The sequence below is a fragment of the Pteropus medius genome, unplaced genomic scaffold (assembly GCF_902729225.1).
Source record: "Pteropus medius unplaced genomic scaffold, Ma_sr-lr_union100, whole genome shotgun sequence".
NCBI classification, from domain to species: domain Eukaryota; kingdom Metazoa; phylum Chordata; class Mammalia; order Chiroptera; family Pteropodidae; genus Pteropus; species Pteropus medius.
Genome location: NW_024340698.1, coordinates 6959161 through 6980218, shown reverse-complemented (window position 1 = coordinate 6980218; position 21058 = coordinate 6959161). Strand labels below are relative to the sequence as shown.

Below are 21058 nucleotides of genomic sequence, written 5' to 3'. Positions count from 1 at the left end.
ACAGGCTGCATTAATACGTAGCCCACAATGAAGTTTGCATTCAACATGCCTGTGAACAAGTCTTCTTTTTAGACAGTAAACTGCATGTTAAATTAAACAATAGATATTGGGAAAGCTACTAGTAATTTCGATAGAAGAAAATTGGACTAAATTGAATGTTTAGAGTTATGGAGTAGTGTAAATTACTTATAATGGATGCATTTTTACAGTATACAGAAGTCTGACAGCTTGAACTTTCATACATCTAAGCAACATCTAAATATCCATTCAAACAGATTTTGATTTAACAAGATAATACCTGTATCTAGGTTCTTCCAGTATATAGCAAGCCTTCACTCTTATCCATTAGCAATCAATCTCACATTCTTCCCTCCTCATCTCCAGGATCCAGTCACTTAAGGCACTTTATCATCTCCATTTGCAAAAGGTATCTGGCTCTCAAGAATCTGGAATGCTGAACTTTTTTCTTTGGAAGAGCTGTATTGTCTTTTACTTGTGAAGTACATTAACATATTCATGATCTAAGTGTTTCGGATATATATTTACATATATGTTTTGAATTAAATTAATTAAAATTAATTTTAATCATTTTTTTAAAAAATTAAAATCAAAATCAAAATTAAAATTAATTTTGCTCTGAAGATGTTTGGGTGTGTTTTTTCCTCACAGTTTCAGAATGTCCTTGATATAACTGGTGATACACAGGGGTGTCGAAGACCTGGACTCTACAGGTCTATTCTTAGATATCATAAGGAACACTATAAATTGTCTTCAATATAAAAATGTTTTTTGAAGAAAATATTAGCAAATGCAAAAAAGACCAAATACAGTCTACGGCCATGCCACCCTGAACGAGCCCAATCCCGTCTGATCTCGGAAGCTAAGCGGGGTCAGCCCTGGTTAGTACTTGGATGGAAGACCACCTAGGAAGACCAGGTGCTGTAGGCATAAAAAAAAATACCAAATACGAAAATAATAGATCATCTCACACTGAAAAACAGCCATTGTTGACATTTTAGTATAAATTCTCTGGATTTTTTTCCATACAGATTTAAGCTTACTTGTTTTCACACAGTTGTATTATACTATATATACAGCTTAAATCTTGCAGAAACTACAAACTATAATGGCTTTATAACAGTCTATCAAATTGATATATCCCAGGTTATATAACCATTTACTCCTCTGTTATTAAATATTTTGTTGTTTCTAAATTTTTGTTATCAGAAAACACCCCTGTTCATAAGGCTTTTTTTTTTCTTTCTATATTCAGGATGACTTTCGTAGGAGAAAGTCCCAGAAGTAGAATTATTGAATCAAACCATGAATATTTTCAGGCCCTCGATGATACATATTGTCAAAATGCTGTTCCAAAAGGCTTGTGCCAAAAATGTATAAGACTGTCCATTTGACTAAATCTTCACTGGCAGTGGATATCATTTTTTAAATATTTTCCTTTCTTAATCTGCAAGTAAAAAAAAATGTTGTCTCATTGTTTTCATTTGCATCTCCTGAACTTTAACTCATTTTCTAAAATGTTCTTTTGGGAAAGAGTGCTTTTTAAGATTTCTGTTAAAGTAGACAAAAAAAAATCTAGTGTCAGGTCCTAGCAGAGGCCAAAAGGAGAGAAAAAAAATGAATCATTTAAAAGCTTTTCAGGTACTTTTTTGTTCTGTTATTTAATGACTATAGATGCCGATTACTACAGTTCTTTTATCAGCTTTCCCCAGCTGTACGTAAGGCCTTCACACTTGGAAAATTCATTCATTCTCTAAGCATTACTGGGGACCCACCCTGTATCAAGCACAGTACTGGGCACCATGGATGTCACAGTACACACAGACACCCTACCCTGTTCTAACAAAGCCCCAGTCTACTGGGGAAGTCATGAGGATTGTCCAGGGTAGTGTGGAAGTACATAGCGAGGGAACCTAACCAAGACTTAAAGGGTCTAAACTGAGGCCTAATGCAAAAGCTGAATCTCCCCAGTTCTTTCTTTCAACTGTTTTTTCATGTGACATGATTTTCAGACCCATCCTGGTCACTATCTTCTGGATACACTCAACTTTGTCAATGTTAGCAAAATGTGGTGACTATACTTGAACATAATACTCCAGATGTGGTCTGATCAGCACACATGCTTCTAATACAGCCTAAAATTGTTTTGCTTTAAAAAAAATAAGCTACACCACATTTTGGCTCATATTAAACTTGTGATCAACTAAATCCCAAAGAACTTTTTACATAAACTGCTGCCAAGTCACATCTCTCATATCCTGTACATATGTAATTTTTTAAAACTGAATTCAAGATTTTACATCTATCACTGTTAAATTTCATCTTGTAGGTTTTGACCTAGAGTTCCTCCAAGTTGAGGTCATTTTAAATCTGGATTCTGTCATCCTATATATTAAACTACGCCACCCAGCTTTGTGTTATCTGCAAAGCGAAAAGCCTGTTTTTGTGATCAACTGTGACCAAAAATCTGCTTCTCTAAAGCAGGGCCCATGATATGGACATGGACTTTGCATTCTTCACAGTGCTAAGTAGGGTACCTTTTACATAGTAAGTGCTCAGTATTTGTTAAATGAATGCCCAGGTAGAGCCAAAAACAGCCCTGTGGCCCTTCACTAAATACATCTTCCTCTAGGTTAATACTGAATCAGTTGCTCAACCAGCTGTGAATTTGCCTAATTACTAGTTATGCAGTCAAATTTCACAACCTTATGCACAAGGGTATTACAGAAGACTCTCAAATGTTTTGCTAAAAACCAGACATCCTATATTTATATTTGACATTCTGGCACGTTTTTCTGATGTGGACATAATGATGCGGCCATGACAAAAACAGACTACTAGAGTCTGTTTTATCATTTACTTCCCCGATACTTTTTCCCCAATCCCTACCCAGATTACGGGGAACTTTTACTTTCTACTTTCTTCAATATGAATATTTTTGAATATACAGTCCTTTTGGCCTTTAGAGTCTTTACATTTCAGAGGTAAATTTTTAAAATAACTGTACATTAAAAACTGCATTCATAAAGTGAAAAAATAATATATTTAGAATCTGAAAAAAATACATTTTACGTTGTTAGATTTTCAAAAAGGATAGACCTCAAAAGAGCCTACCAGTCCTACTCTCTCAAAACTCTATATCAAGCTTTACAGTATTTAAAATAGCAGAAGCGTATTACTTTCCCGTAGTATTTTATACGGAATATTAATTAGAGAATTGACAAACACTGATTCAAGGATTCCCAGTGAAGCCTGAGACTGAGACTATGGGACTATATTTTGACACAAATATCCCTCCCTACTCCATTCCTATCTCTTGAAAGTTTGAAATCAGAGATTTTAAGAAATAGACTATTAAAGAAATAAAAGAGTTCTCAGAGAATGAGCAGATAATGTGCCCAGATGATTAATGGCCTTTCAAAGATGAGCAAGTGTGGGAAACACATGACTCCTGGCGATGTGTGCTTTGCCTGCCAGATGGTGCCTGACCCCCAATCCCATCCCTCACCCCTCCTTCTCTGAGCTTTACCCCATCCATGATGCTCATTCCATCCTTGAATCCCCACTTCCACCTCATCCCTGATCTCTACAATCAAGGCTGAGGGATGAAGTGAAACTGAGGGATAGGACAAGGCTGTCTGTTTAGCAGATTACTTGGTAATTTTTAAAAAATAGCTGAATGTTTAATAGTTTGTTTTGCAGGCTGTTGCAGAAGTGCCCCCATATTAAAATGCTCTCATCAAAAAGTTCCCAGCATCAAAATAGCTGATCAAAGCAAGCATGTCAAAATATCATATAATCACCTATATGAGAGAATGAAAAATGTATCCAAGAGTTGGAAGACTTGAGTACTAGCTCCAACTTCTACCAACTGCCTGGCAGACCTTGGGGAATTCTATTCCTATCCTGATTCCATCTTCCTTGTAACTAGAAAGTTTGGACTAAATTATCTTCATAGTTTCTTCTCAAGTTATGATTTTCAGACAACCTGGTACTGTTATTTAACTATTTCATTTGGAATTACCTTACCTTTAAGCATCTCTGGATCAAGGAACATGTCCTATATTTCCACAGAAGATATCACAAAATGTGAGCACATAACAGGCACAACCATTTCTCAATTAAACTGATTTCCTATTTGTGAGCTAAACTGGTTGTAATTAGGATTCTGTTCAAGAACTTTACTCTCTGAGGAGCATAGGATATCACAGGTAATCTTGGCTGCTGGTCAGACTCTAATCAGCATCAAGCCAAATTCTTTGCCTATAAGACATAAAAATTATAGAGACGGCCCAAGAAAATATTGAGCCTCCCAAATGAATCTGATGCAGGATCCTCCATGACTCACTGTGGCCAGATGGTATGAAGCTTCCAAGTGACCATTTTTTCAACTTTATCCCCTCCCCACTGCTCTTGCCCCAATTGGTGTGTGCTAAGTTAAAGGTTAGAATCACTCTCTGTATTATATATAGCCCAAGAAGTAAAAAAGTGGCTTGGCTGTTGAGATATTAATAGTTTACATTTTAGAATAAAGCTTTTCATAAAACACAAGCATTTCAGTGATTTTCAAATTAGATTTTACCCATACCAAACTTTTATTTATGCTAACCATCATAATTTAATCTCTTTCACTAAAGTAACACATTCATTCCATAAATTTTCAATGAACCTCAAGTAAATGCTAGGTACTGTGTTAGCTATAGACAAGTATATATGAATGCAGTACATATAGGACGAATTACACATTTGTTTAACTAGATATAGGTTAAAATGCAGGAAAACACATCAGCCTTTTATCAACTTTCTGTGACAGTGAGTAAATACCCAACTCCTCAGATTAAGAAAAAAAAAAAAGGTATGTTCTAATTTTCTTATTAAGAAGACAATTCACCAAAGGCTAATCAGAGTAATTTTCTCTTTTGACACCATGCTGCCACTCCAGTCAAGCCTGATTAAAGAATGGCATCACTGTAATTCCGGGCTCCCATACCTTTCTAATAGAAGAAACTGAAATACTGAACAGATAAGCTAAATTTCTCAATGAGTCAATACTTTCTTTTAAGTCTGACTTCACAAGAATGGTTTATAACTGAACTTTTGGCTGTATTTCTCCCATTGAAAATTATGGCACCTATGACAGATTTCTGCTTTTTAAAAAATGAAATGGTCATAGAGATACTGGCAGAGTAAAAACAGCCCAAGTAAAGCATTTGGTTTGGCATGTGGAGAATCCTCAATGAGACATAGTCACCTGGTGATCCTGTTATGAACTTCAATAAGATGTGAACTTTCTTACTTCTTTGATTAAGTAGTATCAAGTTTAAAAATTTATATATTAGGCTAATATGCCACACAGAGAAGCTGACCCGTCCCTCACCAATGGGCATTTGGGCCTTCCCTAAGCTACAGAAGTGGTTTTCAAACTCATTGTTTCAACACATTGGTATGTCCAGATCAGCTGTGAATATGTGTTTTGCATCAGCTGTTACTAATACTGAACTACAACATTTGTAAGTAATTTTCTTTTTAAAAAAAAATAGCAAATAGAAAGTTGCTCCTATACTATAGAAATACCATCACTAAATCACTCACATTCCAATAGGCTTTCTAGTCCAAGAGAGAAGAAAGAGGCAGGATTACCACTGGTGCACTGGGAACCGTGCAGAACCTAAACCAGCTCCACCTATGGGAGGGATCTGCTTGGGAAGAGTGTATCTCAAGGACCAAAGAAAGCACAGATAAGGCTGAGAATTATACTTAACTCCGGGCACACAGTGTGTGAAAGTTATCAAACTTAGCTCTCATAATGGTTGGGAATTGCTCATCTGTAGAGTAAGTTAAACTTTAATTTTCAAGATACAAGGTCGTAATGAGTCGGGCTTGGGGGATTTTGAAGGGGTTGGTTTTATTGGGGAGGGAGGGCATTATTCAAAAGCAATTACCTGTCTGATTTTCAACTTTCTCAGCCTGCAAGTGATATAACAGAAAGTGGGAGAGTGACATTGCCTTAAAGTGATAAGGAGTTTGGAATTTGAAGCCAGAGAAGAAGAAATTCTTTTTTGGACCTGCTGAGTTTCAGTTGATGGTAGGAGATCTAAATGGAAAAATACAAACATATGTAACTCATTTGAGCTAGTTTCCTCTTATGTATAAAGGGCTTAAGACTATCTGCCTTGAAGAGTGCTGTGAGAATTAGAGATGATGTATATAAAGTTCACAGCACAAAGCCTGATTCTAAAAGAGCATTTTAGGACTGAGGCACTGGTAAGAAGTCAGAACTGGAGAGCTAATTATTTTAAGGCGGCAACAGAAGCCATGAAAATGAAGAGTAGAGAAAGAGAGCACTAAAGACATGTCTTTGGAGAACAGTTACATTTGGATAGAAGAGGAAGACTGCCACCAAAAAGGAGAGAAGGAATGCTCAGAGAGGTAGGAGGGAAACATATATTCAGTGTCACAAGCCAAGGGAAGAGAAACATAAAAAGAGGAGAAGGAAAAATAAGCCCCAAAGAATTCAGCAAAAAGTCAGTTGGTAACTTGCAGGAGAGCAATTGTAGTAAAGAGCCAGTGGCAGAAGCCAGGTTACAAGGTGTTTCAGAATGAGTGGTAAAGAAATGGAGCCAGCAGATGTAAACCACTCACTTGAGAGGAGAAAGTCAATAATATCTCAGTCTGACAGCTGGACTTGGTCCAGACACGCTAGAACAGATTTTAGCCATAAAGACTTAAATGTGGGATTTTAATATGGAATTTCTGATGGCTGCAGGTATAGAGGGGCCTCCCAAGGGAAAAACACATTCCTCCTAAAACTAAATATGGCTTTCATAAGCTCAACAAAGGGAGGCCAACTCTGGTTGTTTCTTAAATCTTCATGGCTTCAAGATAATACCACTCAATTCTAGGGACTGAAGAGAAGGGAAAAAAAAAAACAGAATGAAAAATTTAAGAATGTACAAGATTGATGAAGAATCTTCTCTCTCTGGTAGCCTTCCTGCAGAGCTTTTGTTCTCAAAATTCCCAGACTCTCTAAGATTCCTAAAGGAGTGGAACCTAATCAAGCCTCCTCAGGTTATAGGGGTTTAAAAAAAAAAAAAGCTTGTCTATTAACTCCAAATCAATCACCTCCTGCTTCCCTTGTATTACACAAAGTCCCTATTGTTAGTGAGTAAATAAATAACCCCCCAAAAAGCAGAGTAATTTTCTGAAAAAGTTGGTAGGGTCCACAAAGCTGATTAGGACTTGTTTATTTGAAAGGTTCAAATAAAAGGCATTTCAACTGGTCAGGAATGTTTGAAAACTAGTAAGATGTGACGGGATTCAGTAGGGTAAACATGTCCTCCCTCCAGTCTCTTGGAGCCTCTAATCCTTATAACAAGCGAAGTCTTAAATAAGAGAAATAATAATACTGGCTACCATTGTTGAGCAAGCATGTACCATGTGCCCTTTACACACATTGTCTCATTTAATGCTCACAGTACCACTAGGAGGTTAGGTATTATTAACTCCGGGGATGCAGAGCACCTGGGCTAACCCTGGTGCCAAAGGACCTCTCAGGTTTCACCAACATAAATCTCATACCTATAACCTGGTCATCAACTTCTATTTTCTTGTCCCAATACTGCTTTGACTGCTTGGTTTTCAACCAGTTAAGAAAAAATAAAAACTAAACTTCCCTGTATCTTGTCCTCAACTTTATCTTATGACACAAAGGCTTTGGAAAAAGACTCAAGTTAAAATCCTGGATCTGCCCCATCTAATCTTTGTAGTCTTGGGCAAATGATTTCCTCAAATGGACAATAATGGTAACTTGCAGTGTTAAGACTGAGCTACTAGTTCAGTGCCTAACACATAGTAAATAATCAAAACTGTTACTTTTTTAAGATTTTAAGTTTTAAGTCATAATTTTATGTTTTCCTCATTCAAATAAGATATATTTGTGTGTGTGTGTGTGTGTGTGTATGTAAAAGTTTTATACTTCACCATAGATACATGTGGGTTTTTACCATAAAAACCACACACAATGTTACACACACACACACACACAATACACTATCAACGGTCATCAATGTCAATACATAGCTTGCATATCCAATTTTTTATAAAATTTTAACATTATGATCACTTTTTCATAAAACAAAATATTCTTTGAAAACATTATTGTTAATGGCTTTATAATATTCCATTGTGTGCATACACTAAATTGATTTAATAGGCACTACATTAATTAAACAGAAATAGTTGCCTTTTAACCAACTTTTTAACCAAAGTCTTGAGTATGTCAACCCAGAGGACAATTCCAATAAGATTTACAGGGAAAAGGAAGTTTCTGTTTCCTTTAAATTATACCTTGTATTTGGCCGCCATGCTTCTAGCTGCCTCTGTCAGGAGTTATGAGCTTTAGTGTTGCCTGTGGACATCGAAGCAGAAGCTGTTGAAGTCAGATTTTGAGGCCACATCCTAGGAAACCACCAGCTTGAAAAGAAGTATGTAACACTGTGTACATTCAACCATAGCTATCTATAACAAAATGCATATTCTGAATATTTTAACGAGCCACATTACCATGCATTTTGTGACATCAAGGGAGCATTCTTAAACCAGAGGACTGGTTCTCATTAAAATACCCAAGATGGCTTGGTTAAATATATTATGGTATACTCAAACAATAGAATATTGCATAGCCATTAAAATAATGATGACATCTATGTAAGAGTATGTCACAAGCCATTGTTAGGTTGTTTAAAAAGCAGGATATAAAATAGTATGTATATTATAAGCCATACATATAGCTGTAAAGAGTAGTTATCTCCGTGTCTTAGTATCATGAGTGAATTATTTTCTTCTCTATCTAATCTGTATTTTTGAATTTTTTAAAATTAATATGTTTCTTAATTTTAAAAAAGAGTCAATATTCTTCATTTGTCCACATTCTAAACCCCTATAATGGTATGTGCTACCATTCTCTATGTAGTCTGGCTTATTGAGACTTCACTATATTGACAATAATAAATAACCCTTAGGGAGCACCAATAGAATACTAGAATTAGAGTCAAAGTTCTGAATTGGAAATTAAACTCTACCACTTCCTATCTTAATATCCTGGGCAAATTACTTAATCTCTTGGAGCCACAACCTGATTTCTAAAGTAGGAAACAATATTATGTACCTCACAAAGTCATTGTGAGTTTAAGTGAAACAATGTAGGTGCAAGCTCCTGTTCCCATACGTGGTGCACAAAAAGTCGGTTAAACCTAGTTTTAATACCTTTCTCAGCAAGATAGAAAGTACAAAGTGACTCTCATTTTAATTATTCAATTCATACTGTTTCTCTTTTCATTCAATGTGTTCTCGTGTGTTCATACTGGAGTCTGGAGTCTGAGGAAGAATACACAGTAGAAAAGATATCAATGAGAGAATGCCTGAGAGAATGGGGATAGACAAATACCTGAATAGTGAGTGCACAGTCCTTGTATCAAGTGCTAACTAAAGATGCCTGATCACAAGCCGAATCTAAATTAATAAAGGTGATTACTCCTACCTACCTTGTAACCATGACTTAAACCCAAAAAGAAGAGAACCTCAAGTTTAAATCTCAAAATTAAATGATCTAGTGTTAATGCAGCCACAGTTGCCAGAGGCACACATTTCATTTAAGTTGATAGGAGATGTATTTACAAGTGTTATTGATAGTCAGAAGAGAGGGTTAAAGGAAGCCCTTGTTGAGTTCATAACAGAAGAAAAGGACTATACAGTCTATGTTAATTATATTCTCATTTGCTATATGATCTTATGGGAACAGATCTGTCTTCTACTGTGCTAATGAGCTAATGTCCTCTACTGAGACTCCATCATGTGCATTTTAGTACTGCCATTGGTTTTTCCAAATGCAGGGTCTTATTTGTCCTAGAGAGGAAAAAAGGAAGATATTTCCAAATGAAAGTTAAATAATAATAATAATATAATAATAATGCCTCCAAGCCTTCATCTTCCTTCCCCACCTTCTCTCAAATACAACTGATTTATCAATCTATAACTCACGATTTCCAAAAAGTAAACTGAAAAATGTGATGGTATTAAATATGAATGGCCATCTGCTCAGTCTCTGAGGAGAGCTGGAGCTCTAAACTCCAAATACAGGACACCAAAAAAGCCCGCCCTTAAGCAAAAGGTACTTTCAGCCTACACATTCAAAAATTTAAAAATGTAGGTGAAAAAGTGAGCTCTTCAGTCAAAATTCCCACTTTTTAATGTCTGCAATATTATCTAACATTCAGAATTGCATCAGGATTAGAAATTGTATACGTGGTATGTCTTTTTTTGAAAAATGATATAAATCAAAAATTACTATAAGTCTCGAAATATCAGATAACATGAATGGTTTTATTTTTTTTATGATTCTACCTGAACAGGAAAGGAATGAATGGGCTTCAGAAACCTCTAGTTTTTCCAACAGCTTTCTTGCAGAATAATACACTTTCATAATGCAATATAAGATTATAAATTGCCAAATTGATTTTGCATCAGTGGTAAAAAGTCCTAAGTGACTAAGTATCCTAAGGTGACCTAGTATATTACAGAAAATGTGAAACCATAGTATACTGACAGTTTAATTGGTTTAGCAAGAGTTCATATCACTTGGCTGAAATGCATCATTGGCGTTTTTATCGTTACTTCTTATTGCAGCTTTAAAAATAAAGTAGATGACAATCTTGTGAAATCTTTTTTTTTTTTTTTTACTGAATCAGGTTCCTGTCCTTGACTTTATTGCTATGCCTAGCTTTCTAAAGCAATGTTTACAAACTGCCTCTGCCTTTTAATATATTTTGAATAGTGAAATTTATCTCCCAACTTGATCCCTTTGAGCCAGGAGATGGGAAAACACTAGTGTATAGTCCATGTGAGGAACACCAAAACAGATGGCATCAAGGAGTTAAATACCAGAGTGGATGGCACCTTGACATTTATTGCTGTCTAGTGCAAACCAGAATATATAATTTGACTCTTTTACAACATTAGGAGAGCAATTTAAATGCGTTAGGACTTGAACTATCAAAAGATGCTGTCTCCTGTCTCCAGATGTAATTACAAGACAAGACTATTAAAGGAGTCTTATAAATACGAGAGGAGCTGAGACTGTGAAGGGCAACAGAAGCGGAAAGACCTACCTCCCTAGCGGTGGCAGCTCGTTTTCTGACAGAGCAATCCCTGTGGTAGAACAGGAGGCCAGCTCGCTGGTCAGGAAGCTCTCCTCCACAACCACTGGTATCAAGTGAAATTCTTGAGTTTAACTGTGATCCATCGCAGTAAACTAGGAGCAGATATGATATTGCACCACCAAGAACATACTAGGCCATTTTGCCTCCATTGCACTACTTCAGGTTAGATGGGCAGATATCAGACACCTGTCTAGTTAATTGAGAAGCTACATACTATATGTGAGGAGCTCACAGTGCTAGGTAATGATGCGTTTTAGTAAACTCAGGCCATGCCAGTTTGGTGTTCTCCAAAACCCGGTAGGTGGTAACTTCCTAAATGGTAACTTTCACTTGTTTTCCCAATCCCATCTTTTCAGTGGCATTAAAGTATCCATATATGTACATATAAATATCAAAAGGAATCATAATGTTCATCTGCAAATTTCACAATATTCCTGGAAATAAAGTTATAGAGAAAGAATCTCTAGTTACTTACCAATACGATATTTTCTTTACAAAGATTTCTTCAAAATATCATGTATATAGCTACCATGTTAAAGAATTACATACAAAAATGGCAAAAGTATGAGGGATGAGGGGGCTCAGCTTGGCCATTATAAAACCGCAGGTTGAACCTAGAGATTTTCAGCAGGGAGCCAAGTTAGAGCAAGTACACAGGGAAGGAAACTGTTAGTTCTTAGTAATAGGATTCAGTGTGGATTAGGATGCAGTGAGATGGGTACTCACACACTGCTACTAGGTGTATAAATTGGTCAAAACCTTCTGGAGGGTGATGTGGCATTAAGTAGCAAGACCTTTTTAAAAGTTCATATTTTTTGATGCCTTAAATTTATTTTTAGGTCTCTATGCTTAAGGAAACATCAAAAGTGAGCACAAACATATATTTACACAAATGTTCATTGCAGCATTATTTGTACTGGCATAAAATTGGAAGAAAAACTAAATGTATATCAATAAAGGGTTGATTAAATATATTATGCATGTTAATAATCACACTTAGGTGAACTTTCAATGGCATGTGGAAATTCATGTATACATTGTTAAGAAAAAGAGCAGAGTTCAAAATTGTACATAGTAGAAAGTATCCTGTGTCACCTCACTCCTCTGTACTTTCAAAAATATCGAACAGTGCAGTGAAATAAAAAAGCAAATCAGAGCTCATTACTTTTGAAGGCAAAAGAATTTGGCCACTAAATTTAAAAAAAAATAGTTTTAAATAATTTTATATTTACAAAAGAGTTATGAAGCTAGTTTTGCCCAATTTTCTCTAATGTTAACATCTTAACATAATCACAGACCATTTGTCAAAATTTAAACATTAACATTGGTACAATACTAATAACTACAACCTTTATTCAGATTTCCACAGGTTTTCTACTAATGTCCTTTATCTGTTTCGTGCTGTAATTCAGGATGTAACATTGCATTTACTTGGTAACTTAATTTAACAAGATAATTCAAACCTTTGCCTTGCCCAGGACTCATAAAATACCTATTCACTTAATTATGTTTTCTTTTAGCTTATTTCAATTAGAAGAGCCATAAAAGTATAAAGAAGATATTTTAGAATGTCGATTTTTTTGTTTTCTTGATTTTCACATGAATTTATTTATCTCAGAATTCTTCCCAGAGACCTCCTTTATATTATTCCTCCCATATGGGTTTCTGGGTGCCTGTTAGCTGGATTCATATTCCCCTAATAATCAGGCCCCTACTGGTTAGGTGCCAAGGCAGCATCAAGTAGCTGCTCCCCTCATCTCAGACAAAGGAAAAGAATGAGTACTAAACTGAATAGAATAGAACTTTGAGGTAGGGAGCTACTATCAGTAACCCTAATCTTGCTAGAAACAACCTCTGGATAAAACCAATTTGCTCAACAAACATTTCTTTAGCATCATGCATATCATGTCAGAGTGATGCAGAGAAGCTATATAACTCGACAAAAAGTCACTTCGCTAATAAGTGGCAGAACAGTGATTCAAACCCCAGTTCAAGTATGACTCTAACATCCATGGTCTTAACAATTTTATTATGTGCCTTTCTTGAGAGACACTCAATAGATGATTGAGCTGAATCATTCCAATTCTAGCTCTTGAATCCTGACTATTCCAACCCTGAATTGAACTCTGACCCAGCACTGGTTCTGACTTGATCTTTATGTGTCTTCCTTCCCCTTTTACTAAATCATGGACTTACCCACCCTGACGTGTTGCACTCTATACCAACCCAGCTGACCCCTCTGTAATTTGTCTCAGTCATGTTCTGTTAAAACTTCTTGGATATACCTGCCTCCCCTAGTTGGGGACCATCCTGCTTCTCGCCTGACTATGAGGGGTCTCTGGTGTCCTTTGCTCTGTGAGCCAGTCTGGTTGCCAAGCAGTTCTAGACCTGCTCCTGGCCCTCTGCTGCCCTCTAGCAGTCGCCAGCCATGCTGCCCCATCTAGAACACAGGACTAGCTTTACCTTTGGGCCCAGTCTGTATACTACCAATTGACTTGGTAACCTTAAAGCCAGAAGAAGGGAGGTCTGGCTGAAATAGCCTAGATCCCCTGGGATAATGATACTTGGCAGGAATCAGATCAAGAGAAATGACCTTCTTGTCTTCCTTTTTAAAAGAAGGCTAGAGGGAAAGGAGGAAGAAAGCCTAGTCTTGCTCCTTGTCTTCACACCGAGACTCTCTCAAGAGATGTTCTTCCCAAAATAGCACTGTGGAAGGCCCCGGGGGAATCTCAGACTAGTGTGTCCCAGCTTATAAAGGAGGTTCCCAGCTCTGAGCATGGAGGATGGGGGAGGCAGCAAGTCCTTGGGCCTTAGGGAAATAAATATATCAGTGACTTGGCCCAGGGGATACTTTCTAAACTTCTCTACTCACTACAGGAGTGACCTCAGGAACTACCAGCTGTGCACAGGTGGCAGAAGCCTTTGATGACTGGTTTCCTCTACCCCAGGGTCATTTAGCAGCAGGAAGGGGTGTGGGGTAGAGGGAGCAGCTGTTTATTCTCATGACACTTCCCACTGCCGAAGACAGCTCTTTGATTGATCCCCCCTCAGAAGATCTAGCTTGTTCTCTTGGGACAGAAACAGTTTGGGGATAGATGGGTTGTGCAATTTCCTCTAGGTCAAATGCTGGATCCTCAGGAGAAAAAAAAAACTTTCTCCAGTGCTATCTGTTGTTGGGAGTGAAAGGAGGTGACTGCAAAGGTACTACCATTCCTACACCTTCTCACCTTTTCTTCTGACCCTCTTAGAATCTATTAACATAAGCTCACATGGGTTCATTCACTTGGTCATCACTACAACTCTTAAGAGATAGATTCTTCTACTACTCATTTTTAAGATAGGGTAACTGGAGCTTTAAGAGCTTAAGTCTCTTGCCCAAGGTCACACAGACACAGAGCCAGGATTTGAACTCAAACAATCTTAGAACTAAGAGAGCCATTGGTATTAAAAACAGACTTCAAAAAAGAAGCCTTACACTCCCCACCCATGTACTCCTTGCACGCATAGCACGCGCCCCACACTACCTGCACACACACACACACACACACACCATGCCAGTGATTATTTATCTTTTCCAGCAAAGAGCAATTTAATCTCCTTTTAGGAAACAAAATCTGACCCATTTAGTCAGAGAGAGGAGACAGGCTGAGAATAGACAAGCAAGTGAAAGTAAAAATCAAACTTGCTGAAAACAGGAAGTAGAGAAAGCAGGCTGGAAGCTCTGATCAGAGAGATGGGAAACAATAGATCTCAGGCACTTCTCCCCCATTTGTGAGATGCTCTAAAGCAAGAATTTAAGAGAGAATCATCTAAATCATATCCTCTGTAGAAAGAACCCGAGCCAAACCCAGCCCAAAATAGAGGATAGTGTTTGTCTGATCACTGGGAGCCTTACCTGAATTCTAGCATTAGTCAAGAATAGTAATCTAAGACAAAAAGAGAGAAAACTGGAAGAATCTCTAAGAGGAGGGCTGTACACTCCAGCTAGCAGGGCAAAGGACTGGGGGACCACCCTGAACAAGCATGGAACAACTACAACACAACAGCTGGCTGGGCCAAGACTTCCCAGCCCTAGGCTCGGCAGTGGCCCAAACCCATTGTTTATTTGCATTGCAACAGCATATCACCCTCAAGCTGGAACTTCCAAAGATGATAACATCGGCTTCCATTTAATTATAAAAAGGAACAATCAAAATAAGCAGATGACTCTAGGCCTTCCTTTACTGTCACAGGTAGAATTTCAGAGTGACGATACTGACAAATGCCAGGTTTGGGGGAGAAATGGCAGAGTCCTGAGATGCTCTGACTGGTCACTCTCCATCCTATAAATGAACCAGGAACATTGTTTTTAAAAGAAAGACGTCATCCTGAAGTTCTGATGATTCTAAATTTGGGGATCACTATCAGATACCAGTGGTTTTTACATGGCATTTACACATGAAGACATTTTTAGCGAAAAATTTATTCTAAACTTTTCAGCATAACACTGGCTGGAAAATATTCCACTACATGCTGGGACAGGACTGCAATTGAAATTCCAGTCACTGTTAGAAGATGCTCAACATTTTTTAAGCTATTTCCTACCAATGAGTTTATTGCACAATATATAGAACCCAACTGGCCACTTTAAACGATTCTAGAAGGCAACTGTATATCAAACTCCTCCATAATGGATTTTTTTTAAATTGTTAAAGAAACTCATCAGTCCTCAGTAATCATTTTAAAGTAAAAATGATTCACCTCTAACTACAAGCTAGTACAGCCCCTGTTCCTATTCTAGAAGCCATAACCATGAATAACTCCAATCACCTCCAATTCTGAAAGTACTAATTACCTCCAGGGATACTACACAGGCAGCTAAAAAGCTGGATGACCACAAGCAATTAGCCAATCAATTTGGCTTGAAATCTCCCCCAACACAACTGGCAGAAAGCCATACAAGAAGTCTAAATGGCAGTCACCTATTTGAGAGGAAACAAAAGGTTTGAGCCTCCCACACTACATTAGTAAGCTTCCATGGTGCCCCAAATCCCCATAGTTCTAATCACATATTGGGATTTAGGCCCTACTCAGAAAGCAAATGGATTTACTCATTGTCAAAAACATGTTAGCCCATTAGCACCCATTACCACACTAAGCAGCTCTCACCTAGGAAAACTGATTGAATGGGAAGGAGGTGACTCAGGCCAGGATGAGGAAAGGTGACAAAGAAAAGAATGTTTGTGGCAACAGAGGTATGGGGGGTGGTGAGGGTAAACAGAAACAAAGCCCCTCTGGTTCCCATATTCATTAAAGAGGAAAAGAAGGTGGCTGTCACAAATAATCTCAGCGGTCTAATATCAATCCCAAACCAGATATCAGCAGAATATCTGTGAGCATTTCAAAACAGAAGAAACAATCACAAGAAGCTGGCATAGTTCTGTGAGAACGAGTCATGCCACACTAACCTCTTTTCCTTTTATGATGGGAGTACTGGGCTGAAAACCAAAGGACTATAGTGAACATACCGCTTCTGGATTTCAACAGGGCCTAGGACAGAATGAACAGTCATGCCCAACATAGATAGCTATGAATTGTAAAGAATACCACTGGCTGGTTCCTTTACTGCTTTGGTGGCTATACCCAAAGGCACTAGTTAATAGATTAATGTCAATCTAAAAGGAAGTCTCTTATGAGGAACCTGCTCTGCTCTGCTCAGCATTTTTATCAATGACTTAATAGCATAAACGGTACACTGATCAAAATTACAAATTACATGAAGCTAGAAGGGACAGTTAACCCATTTCGACACCCTGATGATCTCAACAGGCTAGAATTTTGGCTCAAATTTTAAAAGATATCATATATTAATATGAGACCAACATCCCAAACATGGAATGAAGGCTGGTGACAACAGTTTGAGAATTTTGCTTGACTTTAAGTTCAACATTCACTGACTCAATAGTAAGTGTCTTAGGGTGGCTGCCTCAATAAAGGTATATGTGGACTATAGGAGATGATTGCTGCCCTGTGCTCTGTATTGGCAATTCTGGGCACTGCAATTTAGGGACATAATCACCAAGTAGAAGCCTATCCACATGAGAGCAACCAGTATAATGAAAGAATTACAAGGAGATTGATTTTGGCCCAAAAAACATAACGAACTAGCAATTAAAGTTGACCAAAATTAAACTGGCTGCTTCTTAAGGGAGTGGATTCTTCATCAGAAGAGGTTTTCACTCCAAGACCAAATGATCACTGACACGAAATATGTTGTACAGAGGAGTCACATAGAGGTAGGAGGGTTGTATTTGATGACCTCTAAAGTTCCCTGTCAACTCTGAGATATTATGACATTATGGAACCACCTTCCTAATTTATAGAACTGAAAAAGAACACAAAACTAAAGCCAAACCTCTGAGTAATGAATTAACACATGAAAGGAAATATTCTGAACACAGTAGAGACTAGGGAAACAGCAGACTATCCCAGTCCTTTCTTCCTCCAAACTCCTTAGCCGTAGGGGTCTTGTTTGCATGGATAGCTTGGGAGTTTAAATAAACTTCACTTGGGTGGCTGAGATGGTTGTAATAAGGACCAGGGTGAAGAGAGTCAAATGGTGATGTGTAAACAACTTATTTCCCTGCCTTCTGTGAAAACAGAATTTGATGTTTTTCTATAGAGATTTATATGGCTAGGAACAAAAAAAAAGAAAAGAAAAGAAAAGAAAAGAAAGAAAGAAAGAAAAGAAAGAAAGAAAGAAAAGAAAAGAAAAGAAGAAAAGAAAGAACAGAAAGAAAGATTAGAAAGAAGACAGAAGAAAGACAAAGAAAGAAAAGAAAGAAAGAAAGAAAGAAAGAAAGAAAGAAAGAAAGAAAGAAAGAAAGAAGAAAGAAAAAAAGAGAAACAATGAATTAATCCACTTTAAGAGGATATCTGCGAAATATAATTATAACTCAATCTAAAGCAAAACATTTCTTCTATAAGGCCTTTAATTAAGAGAGAAAAATAGAGTGAGCATGACCATAGACAGACTGACCTACCTTTTTTAGGAATACAGCTGAATACTATCATGTGCATTTCTGAAAGTGGCCAGTAGTACCTGGTATACAGTAGATGCTCACTAAATAGTTGTTGCCTGGCTGACAGAAAAAGGAAAATAAAGTTTTTGAGGCATCTAACCAAAAATGCCCTCCAAATTCAAGCCTGCAGTATGACAGCAGGATTTAGGTTTTCTGCTTGAGGCAACTAACAGGGCTGAACCAGGAGGAAGTTGTGTTCCTTGGCTTCTGGCACACTGAAAAAGGAGAACACAATTTCCTAGGCAGACTGCTCAGGGTCAGCCCTCTAAAGCAGGGATCCCCAACCCCTGGGCCGCAGACCAGTATCAGTCCTGTTAGGAACAGCAGGAGGTGAGTGGCTGGCGATCAAGCAAAGCTTCATCTATATTTGCAGCTGCTCCCCAGCACTAGCGTCACTGCTTCAGCTCCACCTCAGATCATCAGGCATTAGATTCTCATAGGAACACACTGGTTCCTGGTGCCAAAAAGGTTAGAGATCGGTGCTCTAGAGCAATCCATTAGGTGCTTCCTCAATGAGCTATAGAAAATCTTAGCTCTCTCTGCATATTGGGAGGCAGTAGAGAGCTTGATGCTGGCCTACCACTCCTGAAAATCTTGCCCAGGACCCAACATTCCAACTTCTAGGAGGTTCTGCCCCAGGAATAGCCTTTCAAGTTCATGAAAAGGTATGAATGAAGATATGACCTTCAGCACTGTGTGTAAGAGAAAAAAAATCAAGAACATACCTATATGGTTGCCTATAAGGTAGTGGGTAAATGGGGATATTATGCAAATGTCTTTTTAAAGGACACAATGATTTTTAACTGAACAAATAAATAATAAAAATAATAAAGGACAAAGTCTTTACTTGTTTTGAAAGATGCCAAAGATATATGAAGTGAAAAGGCATGTTACAAAACAATATGTATCCATGGTCCCATTTATGTAGGGAAAAAAACTGTATAAGTTAGCACTGAGTGTGCATGTATGGACACAAGTACATTGAATAGGATCCTAAAGTAGGTTGGAAGATCACTTCTTTCTATTCGCTGAGAAAACTGCCTACACTTGTGATAGTTTTACTCCCACTTTTCTTTAATTAAATGGAAAGCTCATTGTATATAACTAAATAAATCAATCTTGCTATTGGGAAAAGTTTGAACACATCAGACTCTATAGTGTTTGCAGTTGGTGAAGTTAGTAAGGTAGGGAGATATAAAATGGGGACTTTCACTTTTTTACTTTCACTTTTTACTTTTTCAATATTGTTTCTTTTTTTAAATTAAGCATGTCTAAATACTACCTGCGTTTTTCCATCTCAAAAAACTACATTTATAATTTGAAAAAATACAAAAGTGAAAAAGGAAGAAATCCCCTCTCTGACTCAGCCTCCTGGAAATCCACAGAAGGCCATAGTGAAGGAGTCCAGCCAGGCCTGCTTAGATTCTCTGCTCCACTCAAGGCATTCCCATTCTCTCTCTTGGGGTAGCGGGGGGAATTAAGGGGAGACTGGGTCTCAGGGTAGGACATGCATAGCCCTAAACATAGGGACAATTTATGAATAAGCAATTTTCACAGAAAGTCAAAACCCTGGGAGAAGCAACAACCCTTTCAAAGCCTTCTCATTAGGAACAGCATCAGTGCCCACTAATAAAATTAAATAATGCACCTACCAAAATACTTGACATTGTCAAGGAAATACTTCCAATGAAGAAAACCTGGCACTTGAGGCAAACAGAAATTCAGTAAAATGAAGGCGCTGATTCACATAAGCCTCCGGGGAATAAAACCTTGATACACATGTCCTTTTCTATCAAATCTTCCAAGAGAACATGCACATACACTCAGGCTGTTTAGGAAAAGAATACCAGGCAGCATTGAATAACTAGATTCAATCAACAAAGCACACCAGTAAATCACTTGTAAGCTCCTCTTTGGTTAGTCGCCAAGCAATTTCTATGCTATAAAAAGAACACTTCATGAAAGAAAGATCTACACGCAAAAGCACCTCATGGACCACAGTCTTCCTCATCAGAATGAAAATGTGAGCCAACTCAGAGAAATGGGAAGAGAACCAGTTAAGAGTTAGAAGGCCAGTCTTCCAATTGCTACTTGTCAGTTTGAGACTTCAGGCCAGTGGTTTTCAACAGGAGGTGAATTTGCCCTCCAGGTGACATTTTTGATTATCACTACTAGGAGTAGAGGCTAGAGATACTGCTAAACATTCTACAATACACTAGACAGCCTACCTACAACAAAGAATTATCCAGCCCAAGATAATGCCGAGGTTGAGAAACTCTTTTAGGCAAGTCACTTCTCATCACTCTATCCTCAGTTTTCTTACCTGGAAAATAGGAACCAGGTGTCTCACAGAAGTAAAAATGCTTTAAAGAATTTAGCTTTATATAAATGTAGGGTTATCTGATCCTGGGGTCATTTTAGTATTTCACGTCTATCAAAAATGCCTAAGAACTGTTCATTTTCAGTTTCAAAGTTTAATTTGGACTTTTAGAAATCCAAATTGTTTTGAAAAAGTAATTTAGGAAAGAGCCATAGAAGGCTTCCTGGTGAATGTAGTACTTGAGGCAAAAGACAGTATAGAACAGAGTCTGAGAGACTAGGCTCTCGAGTGTGTCTGGAGTTCAAATTCCAAACATCTTTGTGATCAGGGGCAAATTACTGAACATCTGTAAAACACAGTATTAATAGCGCCTACAGTTGTGATGAGGGCTCAATGAGTTATACATATAATGAGCTTAGAACAGTACTTGGTAGATAGTAGAT

The 21058-nt window shown here is 37.6% G+C and overlaps 1 protein-coding gene and 1 pseudogene across 1 annotated transcript in view; one reads left to right on the top strand and one right to left on the bottom strand.

Annotated features, from left to right (window-relative positions):
* GPC3 (glypican 3) overlaps positions 1-21058 on the bottom strand; it is a 423057-nt gene that overhangs the window by 352432 nt on the left and 49567 nt on the right. The window lies entirely within an intron of this gene.
* LOC120613326 (uncharacterized) lies at positions 830-948 on the top strand (annotated as a pseudogene).